A 15,307-nucleotide genomic window follows, 5' to 3' on the forward strand; every position below is an offset into this window, starting at 1 on the left:
TAGGTGCTAAATTGAGGAAAAGGACCTCCAAGGTAGTGTTCTCAGGAATACTACCGGTACATCGAGCCACACCAGAAAGGCAGAGGGAGATTAGGGAAGTAAACAAGTGGCTGAAGAGCTGGTGTAGTAAGGAGGGGTTTGGGTTCCTGGAGAACTGGGCCGACTTCTCAGTCGGTAACCGGTACTATAGAAGGGACGGACTGCACCTAAATGAGGAGGGTGCAGATCTGCTGGGAATGAAGATGGCCAAAAAGTTAGAGGGGTTTTTAAACTAGGCGATGGGGGGGAGGGTCCAGAGACAGTGATAGCCAGCGCGGAAGATATTTCAGAGGGTAGTATTGGGGGCATTAGTGGTAGGTTAACCAAAGCACAAAAACACAAGGTGAGTATAGTAGCAAGTCCTAGTTGCAATCTTGAAACACCCAATACGAGGACAATATGCGACCGGTCTAAACTATGTGGCATGTTCACCAATGCCAGGAGCATGGCGGACAAGATGGGTGAACTAGAGATACTGTTGTATGAGGAGGATTTGGATTTTGTGGGAATTTCAGAGACCTGGTTCAATAGCTCTCATGATTGGCTGGCAAATATTCAAGGGTATACCCTATACCGCAAGGATAGAGAGGGTAAAAAAGGGGGAGGGGTATGCCTATATATCAAGAATAATGTACAAGTGAATGTGAGAGATGACATCACTGAGGGAGCTAGGGAGGAGGTGGAATCCTTATGGGTAGAGCTCCCGAGGGATGAAGCTAAGGGGAAAATAATACTGGGAGTATGCTATAGGCGCCCTAACCTGAGGGAGGAAGTGGAGACGGATCTCCTATCACAAATTGGATTAGCAGTAAGGATGGGAAGTGTTATCATAATGGGGGATTTTAATTATCCAGACATAGACTGGGCGGAGGGAACCGCGCATTCATTTAAGGCTCGCCAGTTCCTTAATGTCTTGCAGGACATTTTTATGGGTCAGATGGTAGACGCACCAACTAGAAATAAAACATTACTGGATCTACTGATTACCAACAATACAGACCTGATCACAGATGTGGAAATACGGGGCAATTTAGGTAACAGCGATCACAGGTCAATTAGTTTCAGTATAAATCACACAAATAGGAAACATGAAGGGAACACAAAGACACTGAATTTCAAAAGAGCCAACTTCCCTAAACTACAAACCTTGCTAAAAGGCATAAATTGGGATAAAATATTAGGAACAAAGAATACGGAGGAGAGATGGGTTTGCTTTAAGAGCATATTAAATAAGGGCATTAGCCAATGTATCCCATTGGGTAATAAATTTAAAAGAGCGAACAAAAATCCTGGATGGCTTAACTCCAATGTAAAAATGCATATAAAAGCAAAGGAGAAGGCCTTCAAAAAATACAAGGTTGAGGGATCATCCTCAGCATTCAGACTTTATAAAGAATGCAATAAGAAATGTAAGGGTGCAATTAGGATGGCTAAGATAGAACATGAAAGACACATAGCGGAGGAGAGCAAAAAAAATCCCAAGAAATTCTTTAAGTATGTAAACAGTAAAAAAGGGAGGACAGACCATATTGGCCCCATAAAGAATGAGGAAGGACATCTGGTTACAAAGGATGGGGAGATGGCAAAGGTATTGAATTTATTCTTCTCCTCAGTATTCACGGGTGAATCGGGGGGCTTCAGTAACCAAAACTGCAGTGTTTATCCTCATGACACAACACAGGAAGCACCTACATGGTTAACAGAGGACGGAATTAAAATTAGACTTGAGAAATTTAACATCTGAGGGTACTTAGGGAACTCAGGTGATTGCCAGACCGTTGTTCCTAATTTTTACAGACAGTCTATTGACTGGAATGGTACCAGCTGATTGGAGAAAAGCCAATGTAGCACCAATATTTAAAAAGGGCCCAAAAAACATCCCTGGGAATTACAGACCAGTTAGCCTAACATCAATAGTATGTAAACTCTTGGAGGGGATGATAAGGGACTATATACAAGATTTTAGTAATAAGAATGATATCATTAGCAGTAATCAGCATGGATTCATGAAGAATCGTTCTTGCCAAACCAATCTATTAACCTTCTATGAGGAGGTGAGTTGCCATCTAGATAAAGGAAGGCCCATAGACGTGGTGTATCTGGATTTTGCAAAAGTATTTGACACACTTCCCCATAAACGTTTATTGTACAAAATAAGGTGCGTTGGCATGGACCATAGGGTGAGTACATGGATTGAAAACTTGCTACAAGGGCGTGTTCAGAGGGTGGTGATAAATGGGGAGTACTCAGAATGGTCAGGGGTGGGTAGTGGGGTTCCCCAGGGTTCTGTGCTGGGACCAATCCTATTTAATTTGTTCATAAACGATCTGGAGGATGGGATAAGCAGTTCAATCTCTGTATTTGCAGACGATACTAAGCTAAGCAGGGCAATAACTTCTCCGCAGGATGTGGAAATCTTGCAAAAAGACCTGAACAAATTAATGGGGTGGGCGACTACATGGCAAATGAGGTTCAATGTAGAAAAATGTAAAATAATGCATTTGGGTGGCAAAAATATGAATGCAATCTATACACTGGGGGGAGAAACTCTGGGGGAATATAGGATGGAAAAGGACCTGGGGGTCCTAGTAGATGATAGGCTCAGCAATTGCATGCAATGCCAAGCTGCTGCTAATAAAGCAAACAGAATATTGGCATGCATTAAAAGGGGGATCAACTCCAGAGATAAAACGATAATTCTCCCGCTCTACAAGACTCTGGTCCGGCCGCACCTGGAGTATGCTGTCCAGTTCTGGGCACCAGTCCTCAGGAGGGATGTACTGGAAATGGAGCGAGTACAAAAAAGGGCAACAAAGCTAATAAAGGGTCTGGAGGATCTTAGTTATGAGGAAAGGTTGCGAGCTCTGAACTTATTCTCTCTGGAGAATAGACGCTTGAGAGGGGATATGATTTCAATTTACAAATACTGTACTGGTGACCCCACAATAGGGATAAAACTTTTTCGCAGAAGAGAGTTTAATAAGACTCGTGGCCACTCATTACAATTAGAAGAAAAGAGGTTTAACCTTAAACTACGTAGAGGGTTCTTTACTGTAAGAGCGGCAAGGATGTGGAATTCCCTTCCACAGGTGGTGGTCTCAGCGGGGAGCATCGATAGCTTCAAGAAACTATTAGAGAATCACCTGAATGACCGCAACATACAGGGATATGTAATGAAATACTGACACATAATCACACACATAGGTTGGACTTGATGGACTTGTGTCTTTTTTCAACCTCACCTACTATGTAACTATGTAACTATGTAATATAGCACATACAATTGCTACTCAAGTCATATTGTAATTGAATGTTATTAAAAATGGCCTTTCCTTTTCAATCTGCAGCTCTATACATTTCTGTAAAATGCAATATGGCTACCTGGAGGTGTTCTGTACATAGAATGTGTACAGAATGCCCCCCAGGAAACATCATTTCCTCCTTGTGTGATTGGCTCCCTTATTTTCCCAGAAGTCTGCCTGAGATACAAGTCAGATTTCAGGCATCAACAGTACAAACAATTGGCCACTGCCCTCACCTGTAACTGGCCTTTGCAGCAAGGAGCACATGGAAGGGTAACGCATGCAAAACAAAACCCAAGAAATTCACAGCTTAACTTACCGTCCAGCCTGCTAACCAACCAAATTATCCTGTGTAACAGTATGCATTAAAAATGGGTTTAGTTTGCACACATTTGCAAATACATGCGTAAGCTACAGAGCAGCATCAAGGCAAAGGCAATAGCCAGTTATAGGTGAGGGCAGTGGCTATTTGTTTGTACTATTGATATATTGGTGAGGGGATGCACTGGATACCTTTGCTGCCATGGTGCTATATGCTGCGTGTCCAGTGTGCCCCCCTGCTTTTAAGGAGGGGTGGGCTCCCTCTGGCTCACCTGCCCTCTGCCTTTCCATTATAATGCATGTGCTTCCACTCCGGAGGCTCTCAAAGATTACAGTTAGGACTACAGATACAAGGGTTCCTTGACAGGGCTCTGTAGCGTATGCACGTATTTGCAAATGTGTGCACACTAAACCCCTGTTTTTAACACATACTGTTAGACAGTATAATTTGGTTGGTTAGTAGGCTGGTTGGTAAGTTGAGCCAGGAATTTCTTTGGTTTTGTCAGATTTCGGGCATCCCCTGCAAAAAAAAATATAATTTTTGGTGAGATACTCCCAATAGGAAATCACATCAAAAGGGATGCAGACCCTGCAACTTTCCTCATTAGAACCCTGCAGCTGCAGCAGCTGATTGATAATTATGAAACCATTCCCATTATATTCACTTTCCACATGGGCACAGACAAAACACTCAGGGATTTCTTCAGAATACCAAAAGGTAGAAATCTGCAACAAAGTTTGTTAAAATCCTCGTAATGTACATGGATCACCCAGAGGGGAATGTTTTTTCTCAACAAAAGTGAAGTTACTCTTTAAGAGTACCTGCTCTGTTGTCTTGTTAAGTTTTATAAGGCATTCTGTAGACAGTTCTTGAGTGCAAGAAGGCTTCATGAGAGTTGATTTACCAAAGTCAAACCGGTATATGCTTTGCAAGGGAACTTGTATTTTGTATTTTCTGCAAAGCTCGGTGAATGTGGTGAAGTTTCACTTGGCAAAGAATACCTAATGATATGCAGGAAAAATGAAAATGAAAAAAAATGCATTTTTGCTTGTACATAACAGGATGATGGAAGTCAGCAGAGCTTCATCTCATTCAATAAGCTCTTGGGAAAATTCTCTTGCAAAGTGAAACTTCCCTTTTCCTTTAGTAAATAAACCTGATGTCTCTGCAAAGGCATTGAGGTGTATGATATGCTCCATGTATGATGAAGAGCTAAATGAGTTTCTGCATTGGTGAGAGCAAAAATTGTAAAACATTTAATAAGGATGCCTGTCCACTCCAAATCTCATATGGGACCAACATCTGTCTGCCATCTCTCCTTACATCTAAGTTTCAGGCTTTGATTTGTATGAAGAAGTAATGTATTATAAATTGAGGATATAAGGCCATGTTTACTTGTACTGTAGATGTGGACACCTACATAAAAAAGGAATATCAATTTATTTCCATTTGCTTAAATTAGTCTGTGGCTGCAGTGCATGTCCCACTTATAAGCACTAAAACAAATGCTTAGGCAAATCAAACTCAGCTTGTAAATGTTTAAAGGATTTAAGACTTTGAGCACTATAGAGTTGTGAGGCATATAGTATTCCCGCCTTGAAAAGCCTTTTAATATTTGTAGTTTTGTAGTGTAATTACAATTTTTCAGAAACATGATATAGAATGTGTGAACCGCATATTTCAGGATAGCTACACAGGAATATTGATCTTCAGTCTGAAATTTCACCAAGTAGAACCCCAAGGTAAAGTTTGCGTTGTCTGCCAGATTGATCAGACTCTTCAATGGAAAATGCCAACACAGAGGGCATGGAGAGTGGACAAGGGGCACTAATGTGCTTTATTCTCACCCCTTCCCCACTGACACCAATGTGCTTTTTTTCTGTCTTCTTCCCCACTGACACCAGTGTGCTTTATTCTCTCCCCTTCCCCACTGACACCAGTGTGCTTTTTCTCCCCCATTCCTTGTGACAGACCTAGCCAAGAAAGAGGCTTTTGGAGGGGACTGCAGGCTAGACTCTTACCTACTGACTATGGGCCCTGGGAACACTACTCTTTGCGAGGTGTATGCTGGGGGGGACCCTTTGAGTAATGTTACTTTGGATCAAGTTCATGTCTCCCTAAGACACACAGACTCTGAGACACTAGGCCCAGGGTCTCTGTTTAGGGCCTAGCTGCCCCATTACCAATAAGGACTGCTCCACACAGTCAGACTCATAGCAAATGTTAATATCATCAGCTCAACCACCCGTTTTCCAAACATTGTTAATTGTGCTAATTAACACACCTATTGTCTGCTAGCAAACTACTGTGGGAATATGTTTATACTTGTAATACTGTGTATTGTAGTTTGTGAGCTCAATGTCGGCAAGTTTGACCTGAAGTGGGGATATCTGATTAATCACAGCATTGTCCAGGTGACTAGTTAATTAGCTCATGTTAATTATATTCCTGTGTACAGTTTGTATTGTTAGGGTAATATGATTACAAGGGGGATGTCCTCCTGTGGGGTATATATTCTGTGTGAGTTTTTTCAATAAAGAGTTTCCTGTTTTGCAGCCAAATGAGTCTTGTCTAGTTCTTGGTTACAATATGTGGCTATAATATCTGATATCTATGTTCAGACTGAAGGAAGCGGTATACTGGCGGAAGCACTCAAGCAGAGTGTGGGACAGATTCCGTCACATTCTTTACTGACACTGGTGTGCTTTATTATTTCCCCTTCCCACTGACATCATTGTGCTTTATTCTCTCCCCTTCCTAACTGAAGCCAATCTGCTTTTCTCTCTCCCCTTCCCCACTGACACCAGCGTGCTTTATTCTCTCCCCTTCCCAACTGATGCCAGTCTGCGTTTTTCTCTCCTATTCCTCGCTGACACCAGTGTGCTTTATTCTCTATCCCTCCCCACTGACAAAAATGTGTTTTACCCCCCCCCTCTCCCCACTGATACCAACATGCTTTATTCTTTCCCCTTCTCCACCGACACCAAGATTTTTTTATTCTCTAATTCTCAGCACTGATACCAATGTGTTTTTTTTCTCCCCTTTCCCCAGTAACACCAATGAACTTTATGCTCTTCTCTTTCCCACTGACACTAATTAGCTTTATTATCTTCCCTTCCCCATTAACACCAATGTGCTTTATTCTCCTTCCCGTCCCCATTTACTCTTTTATTCTCTCCCCTTCCTTACTGACACCAATACGCTTTATTTTCTACCCTTCTCCATTTACAATGTACACTAATGTGCTTTTTTCTCTCCCATTCCTCACTGACACCAACGTGCTTTAATCTATCTCCTTTCTCGCTGATGCCAATGTGCTTTATTCTCTCCCCTTCCTCACTGACATGGATCTGCTTTATTCTCTCCCCTTCTCCATTTACACTAATGTGCTTTAATCTCTCCCCTTCCCCACTGATATCAATGTGCTTTATTCTCTCATTTTCCCTACTAACACCCATGTATTGTACTCTCCCCTTCCATATTGACACATACACACACACTGTCACATTGGTTGTACTCTTAACCAAACTATCAAACCATCAAAAAACTGGTGTTATAACTGATCACATGTGTAGCACCATGGCAACTGCAGATCAAACAAAAGCTAAGATGGCAGCTTCCTTGGCTATTCAGAATTGAGGGATTGAGTTCCTCTTTAAGCGTGTTCAAATGCTTAAGCACCACAGCTTCATTAAAGTTGGACAAAGCTAGAGTTCAGTTTTAAGGGCAGAGATAATTCTTCCCTTTTAAATAATGCCTGACACATGGCTTGGTCACTGGACCAACATATAAATGATTGCTTTAGTAGACCTTCCCCTTAGTGAGAAATAAGCCACTTTGATAACACTTTCACAAACGTCCTTTTAACCTCCCTGTTATTCAAACTGTAAATAAGAGGATTTAACATCGGTGACACAACAACATAAAAAATTGAGACGTATTTCTGCTGATTGGATGAGTACTGAGATGAGGGTCCAAAGTACATAATCATACTGGTTCCGAAGAACAATGAGACCACTGAGATGTGGGAGGTACAGGTGGAAAAGGCCTTCGCTCTTCCTGTGGAGTGAACCTTTAATACAGAAGAGATAATACAAATGTATGTTAAAATAATAAACAGAAAAGGGAGGAGAAGAGAAATAAAGCTAGTAGAAAATATGACCAGTTCGCTCAGGTAGATATTCCCGCAGGCCAGTTTAATCACAGCAAGAACTTCGCACACAAAGTGATTGATCTGGTTCGGATAACACAATGCTAGAGGCATCAGCAATGATGGAAGCAAGTATATTACAAAGCTTGCCATGCAGATAAAGGCCGTGAGAATAAAACAAATGCTCCATCTCATAAGAATCTGATAATGGAGAGGACGACAGATGGCAACGTAGCGGTCATAAGCCATGAGAACCAATAGGAAGCACTCTGTACCTCCTAGGAGTAGGATCATATAAAGCTGCATGGCACAGCCCCCAATGGAGATGATGCCTCTGATGGACAAAAGGTCTTTCAGTAATTTTGGCACAACCGTTGAAGAATAACACAGGTCCAATATGGATAAAATACAGAGAAAGAAGTACATGGGGATGTGTAAGCGAGGGTTAAAAATAATTACGAATATCATAAGGCTATTTCCAACAAACGTGATGGTGTACATAACAAAAAATAGTGAAAACAAGGCAAAGTTCACTTTTCGATTGGTGGAAAATCCCAGCAATATGAATTCAGTGGCAATTGTCTGGTTTAAGGTGTTCATCATACGGATTGTTGTAAAAGGGTGATGGGTAATAGAATACAGATTCTGACCTAGTGATAAATTCTTTTGTAGAGGAAAAAGTAATTATTTGTAATCCAAAGTCTCTTTGGGATTGATTTACTATAGACAAATAGGCTGTTCACTTTGCAATGGAAGTTGCACTTTGCAATGGAATTTCCCCCAAGCTTAGTGAATGTGGTAAAATTACATTTTGCAAAGAATAGCCAATCACGTGCAGGGAAAATAGATGATTGGACAATGGAAGACAGCAGAGCTTCACCTCCTTCAATAAGCTCTGGGGAAAATTAATTTGCAAAATGTGACTGCATTGCTAAGTAAACAACCTATTAGGCTTGAATAAATCCACTTTTATCTTAAAGCAGAACTTTTAGGTGAAGTGGAAAAGCATTAAAATCTAAGCTTTTATTGCTAGACATGATATAGTGAATGGTAAGCATTCTACTCTAACACAGAAGGGCAAAGCCTTATATAAAAATGGTTGGAAGAGTAGTTATTAATTTAAATAGCGTTTTTGAAAGTTGTACTCATACCCAATAATGTATTCATAACAAATGATTATTGTACTCATAACCATTGATTATTGTACTCATAACCAATGATGTTCTTGTAACTAATATTTGTTGTACTTATAACCAATGATGTACTCATAGCCAATGATTATTGTACTAATAACCAATGATGTACTGATAACCAAAGATTATTATACTCTTAACCATTGATGTACTCATAACCAATGATTATTTTACTCATAATCAATGAATGCTATACTCATAATAACCATTCATATACTCATAACCAATGATTGTTGTAGAAGGTAGATAAGAAAATCCGGACAGCTGCATTCCAGGAAGATGTAATTCAAAAATTGTTTATTTATACTTTCATGAGCATATAGCATACAAAACACTATGGCAGAAGGTACAGGCAATCAGCTAACGCGTTTGGCACTTATGCTAAGTGCTTACTCATAGGTGTGAGTAAGCACTTAGCATAAGTGCCAAACGCGTTAGCTGATTGCCTGTACCTTCTGCCATAGTGTTTTGTATGCTATATGCTCATGAAAGTATAAATAAACAATTTTTGAACTACATCTTCCTGGAGTGCGGCTGTCCGGATTTTCTTATCTACCTTCAACATGATTGAGCATTAGCCAGCACCTGGGGCTCTTTATTCTGGAAGACAACGGAGTTCACACCTGGTGTAGATTCATACCTGTGCGGTGAGATTTTTTCCTGCTTCAATGATTGTTGTACTCATAACCAATGATGTTCTCCTAACCAATGTTTATTGTACCCATAACCATTGATGTACTCATAATCAATGATCATTATACTCATAACTAATAATGTACTCATCATCAATGATTGTTGTACTCATAACTAATGATGTCCTCGTAACCAATCATTATTGTACCCATAACCATTGATGTAGTTATGACCAATGATTTTTATACCCATAACAATGATGTACTCATAACCAATAATGTACTCATAACCAATGATTGTTGTACTCGTAACCATTGATCATTGTACTAATAACTAATGATTCTTATACTCATAGCCAATAATGTACTCATAACCAATGATTGTTGTACTCATAACCAGTGATGTCCTCCTGACAATGATTATTGTACCAATAACCATTGATGTACTCATGACCAATGATTATTATGCTCATAACCAATGATGTACTCATAATCAATAATGTACTCAGTCATAACCAATGATTGTTGTACTCATAACCATTGATCATTGTACTCATAACCAATGATGTTCTCATAATCAATGACCATTGTACTCATAATGATTGATTTACTAATCAATAATCATTTTACTCATAACCGATAATGTACTCATAACCAATGATTGTTGTACTCAAAACCAATAATGTACTCATAACTAAGGATGAGCCTAACATCCCCCTGGTTCGGTTCACACCAGAACTTGCGAACAAGTAAAAAATTTGGACGAACACCGTTAAAGTCTATGGGACACGAACATGAAAAATCAAAAGTGCTCATTTTAAAGGCTTATATGCAAGTTATTATCATAAAAAAGTGTTTGGGGACCTGGGTCCTGCCCCAGGGAACATGTATCAAAGCAAAAAAAAAGTTTTAAAAACGGCCATTTTTTCAGGAGCAGTGATTTTAATAATGCTTAAAGTGAAACAATAAAAATTAAATATTCCTTTAAATATCGTGCCTGTGGGGTGTCTATAGTATGCCTGTAAAGTTTTCCAGTGTTTAAAACAATACCACAGCAAAACGACATTTCTAAAGGAAAAAAAGTCATTTAAAACTGATCGCGGCTGTAATGAATTGCCGGGTCCCGGCAATATAGATAAAGCTCATTAATAAAAATGGCATGGCCCCCCCACTCCATTACCAGGCCCTTTGGGTCTGGTATGAATATTAAGGGGAACCCCAAATCAACATCTATAACTCCATTCACTTTTACACTCTATTGCCATGTACACACGGTCGGATTTTCCGATGGAAAATATGCGATCGGAGCTTGTTGTTGGAAATTCCGACCGTGTGTGGGCTTCTTTGGACTTTTTCCATCTGAATTTCTAACACAAAGTTTGAGAGCAGGCTATAAAATTTTCCGACAATAAAATCCATTCGCATAAATTCAGACCGTGTGTGGACAATTCCGGCGCCCAAAATGCCACGCATGCTCAGAATAAATTGCGAGACGGAACTGCTCGGTCTGGTAAAATTAGCGTTCATAATGGATATAGCACTTTTGTCACGTTGCAATGTTTAAAATTGTTTAATGCAGCGCACTCTCTTCTTCTTTATAATGCTAGAAGAATGAAGTTGTTTTGCTGCTCATATTCACACAGAGTTCTCACAAACTTCTTTCTTTATTATTTATCGTGATTTCATGAATATAATATTTTTATTTGTCACATCTCCCGAAAAGAATTTAATTTTTTTATGTTTTTAGATTTTGTTTTTTGTTTTTTGAAATCCTGTTCTCGTGTTATTTTTTGTATTTTTTTTTTTTTTTGTAACTCCAGAATAGTTTTGTGTGTGTTTTGTGTGTCAAGTTACCACAACACGATTATTATCTTGCATTATTTAATCTCAAGGAGGTTGCTTGATGTTAGTGTCTCTTGTTAATTTCACATTGTATTTTTGAAATGTACCTGCCTACTCACAAACAAACTGTCCTTTTTGAAGGAAAACACACATAGGCGAGTATTATAAAAATAAAAAAAATGTATTAAGGGATCATAACCAAAGAAAGAGGGAAGGCAACGCTGGAGAAACAGCAGAAGTTGACAAAGCCTTTGGCCCCCAGGGCACACATTATTTATTGTACTGCAAAATTGGTGGCCTGAGGAGTCCATATATAAGGGAGTACAATCTGGTCCAGAAGTCCAAGAGATCATGAACAGCAGCAGATGACATGTATGTCCCCAGGCTGTGGTCATACAAGAGCCTGCATCTTTTGTCAGACCAGATTGAATCCAGGCCATCACTTTCTTGTCTTCCTTACACGATTCCTTCCAGGCTGTGTCTGTGGTGGTGGAGATGTGGCAGGAGGAGGAGGATGATGCAACTCACACAGGTGGGTATTGGGTGTGATTTTGCCCCTTACCCCCTTAGTTAATGTTTTATAAAGGATGTCCTCACACATGAGGCGTTGGCCCTCCTGCATGCCCTGCAGTTTGGTGGCAGCCATGCAAGCAAAGGCCTCTTCACGAGTGGGGGTGGTTCTGAGGGATGCAGAAGCCTCCTGAATCAGCCTGAGCGCTGACTCCTCCACGTTACTCCCCTTCCTGGGTCTTTTGTTTGGAAGGCGGAGGGGAGGGACCTGCGATTCTGTGAGGCTCCTACTGGGCCCGGCCTCCTCCTGGCTGCCACTTACCCCCGCCTCCTTCTGGCTGCCACTTACCCCAGCCACCTCCTGGCTGCCACTAACCCCCGCCTCCTCCTGTGTGCCACATTCCACAGCCTCCTCCTGGATGTAGTTTTAGTTTTTTTCTTCATCAATCACACACACTTTTCATCTCATGACTGTTGCAAATTAAATGTTCACAAATATAAAAGATTATCATTCTGAGCCCAGCATTTTTCATTCTTGTCCCAATTAGTTTTGCCCACCACTGTCTAGTGATATGTAAAACACTTTATTAAATCAGCAATTAGTGATCAACAATAACATCTAGTAAACATCATTTATTTATTGACCAGAAATCTGTAGAATAATGCTATACCTGGCTCAAGCTGGGCTCCTCCACTTCTTCCTGGCTGGAAGTCCCAGGTTGGACATCGGAAGCCTCAGCTGGGGTGGAAGATAGGGTGGAAGGAAGAGTGGAAGGAAGGGTTGAGAGGGATTCCCTGACTTCAGTCTGGTCTGTCAGAAGTCGCAGTCTCTCATAGTACCACAGCCTGGTGACATAAATGTCATATGGTGCAGCTCCGGATCTCTGGGAATCCTGGACCTTCTTGCGCTTCCTAAGATAAGTGCTTCTCAGGCCACCAATTTTGGCTTTTAAATAGGGGATGGTTGCCGTGGGGACCACCGGCTTCACCAAATCCAGCAGTTTCTCCAGCTCCAGCCTCTTTTGTTTATGATTATAATGCGGATGTTTCACCTGACACAGACAGGGCAGCTCCCTGTATTTGTCTATGAACAGGGGGATGAAGTTGTGGTAATAAAGCCATCCGTTTTATCTGCAATACACAAGCCAAACCATAATGTCAGGCTAAAGTCTCCTAATCTTGTCCCAATATGAGTCTCAATCTATAAGCAGTATAGGCCCAAGTTTAAATGTTACCTTCTTTATCACGATCGGCGCTTCCGATACTCCTTCCTCCACTCACAGATCGTATGTACGACGCATGCGTGTTGCGCCCGCCCCTGACGTTCTTTCTAGTCTATCCCCCGCCCCTTCTCGTTTGGCGCAGTGGGGAAGAGCACATGGCGGAGATACAACAGGTGCATGCTAATAGCAGCAACGAGGAGGAAAGCCCAAAGCCAGAAACCTCATGATCCCGGAGGAGATTTATGGCATCAAATATGGCCTTTGTAGAGATGGTGGAGAGGGTCGACATATTGAAGAGGGCCGACTATGACGGGAAGTATGGACCCTACCCCAACCCAAATGTGAGAAAGGCCAAGATCATAGCGAAAGTTGTGAAGAGTCTGCACAGGAATTTTGGGATACGGCGATCCAAGGATCAACTGAGGAAACGGTGGTCAGACCTCAAAATCAGGGAGCACGATCAGTATAGAAGGATCAGGAGAGTGCTGCAAAAAAGTAAGTAGTTGTCCTGTGTTCCTATTCTTTATTTTTCTTATGTTCGTGCTGCTCCATGTGCTTTTCTTTACTGTTGTACAGTTAAAAATGGCAACTTTCATGTTCATGGACACATTATTCGTTCGTAGGAAACATTGTTCGTTCGGCCAATAAAACACCATGTTTTGTCCAGATGCAGTTCAATATATTTTTTCTGGCCTACTTCTCTTAAAATAAGTTTGTTGTCTAGATGGGTTTGTAACTAGAATGAAATGCAAAATAGATTCTGTGTAAGGAGAGGACACTCAGCAGCTGTTTACACATCTGGACACTGGAGCACTAGTGTGGGACACCAGAACAAACTTTTTATTAGGGGCCCCACACAGGCACTCCAGTGTATACTATAGGGGTGTCTCCATCTGTGAAGCTTGTACAAAACAGGTAAGTATTCAAGCTTGACAAAGGACAAAAATATTTCTTCATCTTGGAACTCAGCCAAAACAGACAATTGTACCCCACTTCCAAGCAATATTTCATATTCCTATTTCTGTCATCAAATATCTGTGTGCTAAGTATACCTATTTTTGTTCACATAGGGGAGAAAAGACTCGGAGGACACCACTCATCAGAGGAGACCACGGACCCCCCACCTCAGGAAGAAGGTGAAATCCCCCTACCCAACCAGAGGAGGAGGAGGGAGACGTTATAGAACTTGTCACCGCAACAGGTAAGTGTCTGCGACCACAGCCTCAGGTATGAGATGGATGCATGCATATTTATAATACATGTTTTTTTTATTTAAGGTGATCGTGATGTTGTGGAAGAGGAATGTCATTTCACCAGTGAAAGTGCCCAGATCCTCATCGGGGAGATAATGAGGTGTAATAGGGATTTAGAAAACATAAAACAAAACATCAATGAAATTCAAAACAAAATGGAGAACATCACTGATGTTTTAGGGAGAATTTAAAACACCCAGAAATCCCTAACTTATTGCAGCTTTATTGTTATTTTTAGGATTAATTTTTGACATAATATAGAAAAGCCAAATTTTGAAGATGCACACAGTGTGTCAACATGTGCTATCTGCCATCACGGGAGATCAATGTATGTGTTTTGTGGGAGCAACCTCTTACTCAATAATAAAGTAGCTGAGAGGAAGTGGTTGCACCCACAAAACACGTCCCTTGATGCCCCATGATGGCAGCTAGCACATGTTGACATTAGGCAATTTGTGTGCATCTTCAAAATTTGGCTTTTCCAGGGGTGACTTCACCCCATGTGCTGAACACAATATCAAACACAGTTTATAAAAACTCATGTCTGATATTGCCTTCACTTTCTTGAAAAGTTGAACTTTGTAAGTTCCAGAGTTGTGTATTTTTTTATGGTTTCAAACATGCCTGTTTTACCTTAAAAGGCAATTTCTACTTATTTTAATGCGACCCAAAAAATTGTTATACAACAAACATGTTGGTTTGTTCAAAAAACCTTTTAGAAATGCATGTGATTGTGCTTTGATTAAAAAGATTGATAATCAACAATGTGTGGCTTCTTCTTTCAATGCTCAAAAGCATTTTTTGGAGTAAAGTTGGTATTTTCAGTGACAATGGGGGTTAT

Source organism: Aquarana catesbeiana, linkage group LG04 (genome assembly GCF_042186555.1).
Source record: "Aquarana catesbeiana isolate 2022-GZ linkage group LG04, ASM4218655v1, whole genome shotgun sequence".
In the NCBI taxonomy this organism is placed as follows: domain Eukaryota; kingdom Metazoa; phylum Chordata; class Amphibia; order Anura; family Ranidae; genus Aquarana; species Aquarana catesbeiana.